The sequence below is a fragment of the Dermacentor variabilis genome, chromosome 5 (assembly GCF_050947875.1).
Source record: "Dermacentor variabilis isolate Ectoservices chromosome 5, ASM5094787v1, whole genome shotgun sequence".
In the NCBI taxonomy this organism is placed as follows: Eukaryota; Metazoa; Arthropoda; class Arachnida; order Ixodida; family Ixodidae; genus Dermacentor; species Dermacentor variabilis.
The window spans coordinates 77,735,572-77,745,438 of NC_134572.1; the positions used below are offsets into that span (position 1 = coordinate 77,735,572).

The following is a 9,867-nucleotide window of genomic DNA, read 5'->3' on the forward strand; positions in this document are numbered from 1 at the left end:
ACACATTTTGACTGTGATCTGCCCAGCGACAAAGTTCCCTGAAGCAGTGCCGCTTAAAGAACTCAGCTCAGTTGAGATAGTTAATGCACTACTGTCCATATTTGCGCGAGTTGGTTTTCCTGCGGAAATCCAATCAGATCAGGGCACAGTGTTTACTAGCGCTTTGACGACAACTTTTCTCGAAAGGTGTGGGGTAAAGCTGTTACACAGCTCAGTGTACCACCCACAGTCGAATTCCGTTGAGAAGCTCCACTCCGTCATGAAGCGCGTGTTGAGAGCGTTGTGTTTTGAACATCGAACTGACTGGGAGCTGTGTCTGCCTGGGGTGATGTTTGCTTTAAGGACCGCGCCGCATGCGGCTACGGGGTTTTCGCCAGCTGAACTGGTGTACGGTCGCTCGCTTCGATCTCCGCTTCGCATGCTTCGAGAATCGTGGGAAGGTAGGGGCGACGACCCAGTCGTGGTGGAGTACGTACTTAAGCTCCTCGAACGCTTAAGAAGGGCACAGGAGTTGTCAGGTGAAGCAATGACAAAGGCCCAGCAGAGGGCCAAGGTTTATTATGATCGGACAGCCAGGGCCCGTCGTTTTGAGGTTGGCGATGAGGTCATGATATTGCGCACATCGCTAAACAACAAACTAGACGTGCAGTGGGAGGGCCCAGCACGAATTGTTCAGAAACTGTCGGACGTTAACTACGTGGTATGTCTGCCAGGAAAGCGGAAAGCACAGCAAGTTTACCACTGTAATCTGCTCAAACCTTATAGACAACGGGAAGCAGTGGTGTGCATGATGATAAACGTTCCTGAAGAGCTTCCAGTCGAGCTTCCAGGACTAGGCTCAGTGACGAACAGGGAAGACACCGGTCAAGTCATTAGTGACCTTATCAGTAAAGCACCGCTGTCGCCCGAGCAGAAAACCGAACTACACCAGCTATTACAAGAGTTTCAAGGTCTGTTCTCTGAGAGGCCTGGTAGGACTTCTGTACTTACTCATGATATAGAACTTACCTCCCCAGAGCCAGTACGATCCAAGGCGTATCGGGTGTCACCCCGCCAGAGCGATATTATGGAGGCTGAGGTAAAGAAAATGCTACAGCTCGGTGTTATTGAGGCAGGTGAGAGTGATTATACCTCCCCTTTGATTTTAGTTGAGGTACCGGGCAAGGAACCTCGTCCTTGCGTCGACTACCGCAGGCTTAATTCCATCACTAAGGATCAGATTTATCCGATCCCTAACATCGAGGAGCGCCTTGAGAAAGTTAGTAGCGCTCAGTTTATTTCCACCCTAGATCTTGTCAGGGGTTATTGGCAGGTTCCACTTACAGAAGAGGCTAGTAGGTATGCGGCGTTCATTTCACCAATGGGAACATTCCGTCCTAAAGTGTTGAGTTTTGGTTTGAAGAACGCGCCATACTGTTTTTCAAGTCTCATGGATAAAGTGTTGCGGGGACAGCAAGAATTCGCTTTACCGTATCTAGACGACGTAGCGATATTCTCCGCATCCTGGTCTGAGCATATGGCACACTTGCGGGCAGTGCTAACCCGCCTGCGCGAAGCAGGCTTGACAGTAAAGGCTCCTAAGTGCCAGTTAGCACAGGCCGAGGTTGTCTACCTCGGTCACGTGATTGGTCAGGGTCGTCGCCGCCCCTCTGAAATAAAAGTGGCCGCTGTGCGAGACTTTCCGCAACCGCGCACCAAGACCGATATTCGGTCGTTCTTGGGTGTCGCCGGCTACTATCAGAGGTACATCCCTAGGTACTCTGATATCGCGGCTCCCCTGACGGATGCTCTAAGAAAAACAGAGCCTCAAACAGTCGTCTGGGACGAGACAAAGGAAAGAGCTTTTAGCGCCCTAAAGAGTGCCCTAACAAGCCAGCCTGTGCTACGATCGCCAGACTATACAAAAGGGTTCATTGTTCAGTGCGATGCTAGTGAGCGAGGCATGGGCGTTGTACTGTGCCAACGGGAAAATGGAGAAGTAGAACACCCCGTCCTGTATGCTAGTCGTAAGCTGACCAGTCGTGAGCAGGCGTATAGCGCCACCGAGAAAGAGTGTGCATGTCTCGTGTGGGCCGTTCAGAAATTGTCATGCTATCTAACCGGCTCGAGGTTTATCATTGAGACGGATCACTGCCCTCTCCAATGGCTGCAGACCATCTCTCCCAAAAATGGCCGCCTCCTGCGCTGGAGCCTCGCTTTACAACAATATTCCTTTGAGGTGCGTTACAAAAAGGGGAGTCTCAACGGTAACGCCGATGGCTTAAGTCGAAGCCCCTAACGTAGGAATCAGCCTCAAAATTGTTTGTTACTGATGTTTTTCTTCCTGAGGCAGGATTTTTTTTTAACATATTGCTTTTGTTTAGTGTTTCAAAGTGATGATATGCTTTCTAGTGCAATTTTTCAATTTGTGGACGCGTTCTGAGTGATGCTAGACTACTGTAAGGAACTAGGCAGTGGTATAAAAAGGGGAAAGAGCCTGGCAGGGCTTAGTGAGGGTTGTGCCGTGCTTGCTGACTGAGCGGTTGAGTTTTCAGCGTAGTTCTAACGCTTGCCGGGAACGAGAACAAAAATGTGAACTCTCCCGAAGTCACTTTGCAGTGTCCCGTGCGAACCTGAACGAGAGAACGAGGCCTTCTCTGTGCGCTGCGCTCAAGAAACGTCAAGGGACGCCCGACTTCGGTTATGAGCATCATCGAGCGACATCCCTCCGGACAGCGGATGCAGTCCCCTGTCCATCGGGATCTCCTTCCCCCGGCGGGGCGGTCTGTTGCGTTCGCCTGCGACACGTGGTTTTGCCGGCGCGACTGCGGCGGGGCGGCAGACATTTTGGCCCGATCGTCGTCGCCGCAACACTCATCGCCAGGTGTTTCCAGGCGCGTCTGCGGCGATGCGACCGCCTAGGGATCCTCATCTCATTCCAGTTATTGGGCCCGAAACAGGCGATGCCAAAGCAGGGATCTCGTTCCAGTCATTGTGCCCGAAACAGGCGATGCCAAAGCAGGGATCTCATTCCAGTTATTGGGCCCGAAACAGGCGATGCCAAAGCAGGGATCTCGTTCCAGTCATTGTGCCCGAAACAGGCGATGCCAAAGCAGGGACCATCTTCTCGTTACAGTCATTGTGTCCGACCGGCAGCGCCACGACAGGGTGCTACGAGATCGTGCGCAGCGCCACGACGGGGTGCTACGAGATCGTGCGCAGCGCCACGACAGGGTGCTACGAGATCGTGCGCAGCGCCACGACAGTGTGCGTCACCATTAGCCCATTGTACATTCACGTGCTCGTCTTTTGAGGGGTTCCTTCTTGCCCTCAACTGCGAGAGTATAAAAACAGCTGCCCCCGGACGCCAAAAGGAGGGCTCCGATTTCTTCAGTTGAGTGAAGTGCTCTCCCGTCTCTCTACTTCGGTCAAACCTGACCACCAACTCTTTGCGATGTTAAAATAAACAAGTTGTTTCGTTGTTACCAGTCGACTCATGCTTTGCCGGGACCTTCGGATGCTTCCAGTTGTACCCCAGGCCGCCAGGCCAACGCTACCCTTGGGGCTTGCGACCCAGGTACAACCACGGGCGTCAGCGCCGAGTTCCCAACGGATCGCTCCAGTGTCGCGATCCAAACAGTATCAGGTCATCCCTGCCGGTTCCTCCGCGTCGTTGCCCGCACCAAGTGCCGTCGTTCACGTAGTCAAGCTCGAGCCCTATCACACGCCTTCAACCGCCGATGTCGATGACACACCGAAATAGTGCTTCTACTGCTGAGCGTCATGATATGGAACAGCTGCACATCAAGTACGCCTCAGCGCGGCTACAGGGAAGACAATGGGATGAACGAAGTGGTGATTATTCTGGCTGATCGCCACCTTGGTCGCGTTTGGGCTACCGTCTAACTATATCGTGTACATAACCTTGTGCCTGAGTCTTACATAGCGATATTTTCATTCTGAAACAGCTTATTGGTGTTACTGTAGCTGAATCAGGTGGAAGGTCGCACGTTGCACTGTGAGCTCTCCTTTGCTTGTCGCCTTTGCAATCGGTGGGAGACGCTGCTTTCCAGGCGGACCAGTGTCCTTGTAAAACATTTATCTGCCTTTTTAAACCATGCACATTGGCACGCGCGAGAAAATTCGAATTACGCATAGGAATGAAGTGAACCGATTTATCGCGTTTATGCTGCGCACTGTTGGCAACCTTTGGAGGCTTGCGTCTAACAAAGAAGTGGCCACAGGAGGGGTCGGATGCGTTGACAACTGCTGTTTCCCCTTTTTCCGAGAAATTGAAGGGAGTGCACATATGCTTGCGTTCTATCAGTGCCACGAAGCAGCTGCTACAGAGGTCAACATATACAGTAACTTTATGGTTACACTAGGTGCTGCATTATTCATGGTTAAATAGCTGCACAAGTGCAGCTTCATTGCGAAGGAAGTTCCAAGCATACATGGTCCTTAGTTTCGCCGATGCTCTTAACTGCTTTCAGAGAAGCATTCTAGAGGAAAAAGCTGAAGGATCTATACATAAACACAGGTATAGTGAGCTGCAAGTGATAGGAAACCCTGCAGATGATACCACCGCAAGTTAATCACGAGTATCATACCTTGATAGCAGAATTGTGTATAATATTTAGTGCTCACAATATAATCAGATGGCGTTACTAAACACACAGCGGCAGTGAGCAAGGACATATTTTCAGCAATGCTTGGCCCAGTGAGTGTTGCATTCAGCGATGGTGACAAATGCGACACGCGAGTATTAATAAGAGTGGAACGCTGCTTCCAAGTGAAGAAAATAAATGTTTGAATGTACGATTCGTTGTTATCACGGCTCACGCTAATTTTAATATAGTGATCACCGCATAAATAATACAAGCAGATGCACATGCGCTTTTTTCTTTGGTTTTACCCATGTTGTACCCGTCATCATGAGAATCTGAAGTAGCCATAGAAAACATACCTTATAGAAAACAGTCCTTCAATCTAACGCATAAACATGGAAAAAGCTGGATACGACACACATCTCATCGCGTAGGGTTGACCGAGTTTCACTTCATGATATAGAAAGGCCTGAATATGTTGCTCTTGTCTCACCTGCAAATATCATCACCAGGTTTACTCTCACATTTTATTTATTTATTTTTCTTTTTTTTCACCTTCCACTGCAATGTTATATCTTTCCCCCTCTCTATGCACAGTAGCATGTCATCGTCCATATATGCACGCCAGCAACAATATATGTCTTCCAATATCCAATATATGCCTTCCAATCTATCTATCGATTTCAGTCAGTCAGTCAGTCAGTCAGTCAGTTTTTATTTGCAGGAAAATCACATCATCCTGCGGGTGGCAGAGGCTAAAGGCATAACGCTAACGGCGTAACAAAAGGAGCAGTCTACAGCAGTGCAGCAGTGAGCTGGTAAGAAAAGAGAAGCGGCGTTACAAATAGTACACGCATACAGCCTGCAACATATATACATCACACATCCTATACAATATGGGTGTACTTAAGCACTATGGACAGTTTATTTCTTAAAAATCACATTGAAGATTCGCTCATATCACGAAAAATACTTAAAAGGAAGTCAACAATTGAAACGGAAATTTACATTTATCATTGTAACTTGACAATTTTAACGGAAAACAAAATTGACCGCAGTTTACGTTTGAACGTTTTTCTGGGTAGGCAGAAATCCAAAACAGAAGCACAGTTATTTAACATGTCTATTACCTGATATTCCATATCTTGTTTTCCATAATTTGTTCTTACTTTTTTATTTCTGCGTTTGGGGTTACGGATATCATATTGCGCCAAGACAGGTGTGTAAATACTGTGGAGTTTCTGTTTATAAATTCCCTGTGCCAGTATCCACAAATAGACTTTATTTGCAGAAAATTTGCAAATCTAGAAAAAGGTGGTTGAGTCGGCAACAAAGTAATAGGGCCGGTGTGGTTCGCGAAAATCCGGAGGACACGTTTTTGCAGCAGTTATAGCCTATCGTAGTTGCCTTTTGTCGTTGTCCCCCAGACCAGAATGCCATACAAAAGTTTAGAATAGAATACGGGAGTAATATAGTGATTGCTTTAGCTAAAGAGGTAGAAGAGGAGCTATTTTTCTTATACATCCAACGGACTTCGCGAGTTCGGAGAGCAGATGATTGACATGAGGGGTTCAAGACAACTCTTCACTAAACCATACCCCAAGGAACTTTTGCGCACTTACTTGTTCTAAATTATGTCCTCTGCACTGTAAGTTAATCATTTTTTATGCTTATTGATTGGCTTAAATATCATGTACTTTGTTTTCACTGCATTCAACTGAAGTTTGTTTTGTTGCAACCATGTGGATAAATCATTTAAATACAGATTGACTGATTGTTCAATGTCATGCAGTGTTCCACCTGTAAAGAATAAACTAGTGTCATCTGCAAACATTGTTATTGTGGGTGTTCTTTGTAGTTCCGTAATGTCATTCACATATAAGAGGAAAAGTAACGGGCCAAATATCGAACCTTGTGGTACACCTAGTTTAACGTCAAGCTGTTTTGAAGAACTACAGTCTATTTTAACAAACTGACGCCGAACCGATAAGTAGCTCTTGATAAGGCCCAATGTGATACCTCGAATTCCATAGCAATCTAATTTTATAGCTAAGATTTTGTGGTCAACGGAATCAAAACCTTTGCACAGATCGAGAAATATTCCTAAGGTCAAGAGCTGATCTTCAAAATTTCTGATTATTTGCTGCTTGACGGCAAGAAGAGCGTCCTGAGTTGTATTATTTTTCTGAAGACCATACTGTCAGGGTGATAATATATGATACTTGGTTAGATATTATGACAGCCTGTTATCGATTGACAATTGGTAAATCTTTGAAAACACCGGTAGCACTGAGATTGGCCGGTAATTCGTAATGTCGTCAATTCTACCTCCTTTGTGTATTGGAATTACTTTAGCCAGTTTTAATTTATCTGGGAAGACTCCAGTAAAGAATGTGAGACTAATGAGATAGGCTAGGACAGGGCTGATAATTAATGACACTCGCTTTACGGGTTCTACTTTAATTTCATCATACCCACTTGCGACATTATTTTTAGGCGTATTATAAGACCATTGATTTCTCTTTCGGTAACGGTATCCAAAACAAATGAATTTACTCGACGAGAAGGCCAGTAGAGCCCACTTTGTTGAATAGACGGCTGGGGTACGGCTGCATTAATGAAATACTCGTTAATTACATCTGCTAGCGTCTTGCCTCCCATAGAGTCATTGATTACTATTTGATCAGCTTTAACCGATGGTGGGTTTCTGCCAGTAAGGTAATTTACCTGTCTCCAGATCTTTGCCGGATCCGTTCTTATCCTAGCAAACATTGCTTCATAATATGCAAGTTTGGCTTTCTTTATATCAGCGTTTAATTGATTGCGATATTTTTTAAATTCTTTGAACAAGTCACCGTCTTTGCATTTGATGAATTTGTCGAACATATTATTTTTCTTCTTGATGCGTTTCAGTAAGGCGGTGTCAATCCAGGGCTCTTTAATTTTCCGATTGCATCTCTTATACTCTCTCAGTGGAAATGCATCATTGCAGCAACTAAGAAAGACCCGAAGAAAAACCTCATACGCGGAATTTGCATCCTGCTGTAAGCACACATTTGACCAGTCAGCCCGCTCAATTAAAGAATGAAAATAGCTTAACGAGGAGTCATTCACCACCCTATGTTCAAGCCTGCTGCATTTATAGTTCGTGGTTAGGGTATGTTGTGTGGCAAAGAATATAGGCAAATGGTCACTGGTGTCGCATGATAAAGCCCCTGCTTTGAAATCTGATGCATTCAGGTTTGAAACACATATATCTATAGAAGTATAACTTTGTGAAGTAATTCGGGTTGGCATAGAAATAGCATTTTCTCATCCATAAGAGGATAAGAGATTCATCAAGTCACGCGCAGAAGAGTCGTCGGCCAACGTGTCGATGTTTACATCTGCCAAGAGAAAGAACTGCTTATTAGTATTAATACAATAGCTTATTACATTTTCTAAATGCTGTAGGGAATGCCGCTTGTATCCAGTCGGTGGTCTCTACAGATCAGCAATTAAAAACGTGCTGGTTTCCACCGTTAGGCTCTCTGCCAGCTGCACGTAGCGCATAGAGCAATATGAGAACTATAGTTTTTATGCTTTTAAACATAAAAGCATAAAAGCATATTTTATGCTTTTAATTGGGGCGCCGTAATAAGAGCATCGTCAAACAAGCTGTTATAGAGCGTTACAACTCGGAACTTCTCTAAATCGCCTTCACATGCAAGCCTTCTTCTGTACAAGTCATTCATCAGACCAAAACTTGAATTTCCAGGACCCATGGCAAGAAAACCTAACCGTGCTGCTGAAAAAGTCCAAAACAACTCTGTTCGTTTCGTTTTAGCAAACTACCGTAGCGCAGATAGCATGACAATAAAATCAACTCTTAAGCGTCCATCCTTAGTATCTAGTCGCAAAATCCCCCGTTTAAGCATTTTTTTTAAATGGTACTACCATCCTATTCTGCGTGACCAATTTATCCTTCCTCCTCGCTACATTTCACTGCGGTTGGACCGCCCTTATAAAGATGGAGTCCCGTTGTGTCGAACACATCCTTTCTGCACTCGTCGGTCCCCAGAACCGCTAAAGAGTGGAATTGGCTTCCCGACCGGATAACTTCTATCCAAAGCCGCAAATTGTTCGTTAGCGCGACCTCTAACATTCTGTGAGTTCACATTTGTTGTTGTTGCGTCACTCTTCTCCGTTCATCTGCAGTTAGGTACAGAATTAGACTCTATTGTATAATATTGTATTGCATTCGACTGCACTGTAGCAATTAGAATTCTTCTTTCTTACTTGCTTTCGCGTTTATCTTCATGCAAACCTCTATAATATTGTGTGTACGTTCGCTAAAATTATATAATAAGAACATTCTTTTTAAATAAACTTTCGCGTGGTCATCACCCCCCTCCCTCACCCTGAAATATATCTCTTACTCTGAGGGTATTGCAAATAAATAAACAAATGAGTACGCAACTCGCAAAAATGATAAGCAAGAAAAGCTTACTTGAGAATCTCGATACGCTTGAAGAGATATCTTCCTTTCAAAAGTCACTGCTTTACGGACCAGCTCACAATATAGAAGGAGTCCTTGTAAGCGTTCCGTCGTCCTCGTTTACTGAAAGCAAAGCAAAGCCTCCAAACAAGCGGGCTTCCCGCGCGATTGTATTCCACATATAGCTTGCTAACTACGCCATACGGTCGCGACGAGAACAACGACTGGAGTGGGCAGGCGTCCAGACGTCTACGATGAAGCTACCGATACTGGCAGGTGGTCGTAAAAAAGCGATTAAGCGGGCGAACTTGGGCGCTTTGTATGTCAGCAGGACGAATGCTTTCGGCTCGCAACAGTGCCCTTTGTTTTGTCCCCGCAGAAAGGCTCGCATGGAAAGTACAGAAAGGTAACGTGGTCGTTCGCGAGCAGGCGGCAACATGCTTTGTTTTTACTCTTTTGCTATGGACCAAAGGTCAAACGAGTCGCTATTTACGTTTCGTAGCTGACGTATTTTGACCAAGAATAGAAGCGTGGCGGAAGTTATACTGCTACGATCATTTTGGACATTTGATACCTAATATTAGGCGGTATTTCGCTGGTATTTCATTGCAGAGCCTCAGTTAGTGACAGCGCCCCATAGACATTTTTATGTTGTTTGTTCTTCCCTTGCTATTCTCTCAAGCTTTGTACCCGTTTTCTTCTTCGCCAGTAAAGGGTAGCCAACCGTATATATCCTCTGGTTAACAATCCTCCCTTTCCTCTGCCTTTTATTTCTATCTTTTTCAGCCTTCGTACTCTTCGCAT

General features: G+C 45.5%; 1 protein-coding gene across 2 annotated transcripts in view; it reads right to left on the reverse strand.

The window, feature by feature from the left end:
• The window catches only part of LOC142582834 (uncharacterized), a 57,073-nt gene extending 47,650 nt beyond the window's left edge, over window positions 1-9,423 (reverse strand). Inside the window, exon 1 of one of the 2 annotated variants that reach the window (XR_012828501.1) lies at window positions 9,076-9,423. The gene's annotated coding sequence lies outside the window, so the exon portion shown is untranslated. The remainder of the gene's footprint in view (window positions 1-9,075) is intronic. The other variant, XR_012828502.1, reaches the window with a different exon arrangement.
• Between the last annotated feature and the right edge of the window lie 444 nt (window positions 9,424-9,867).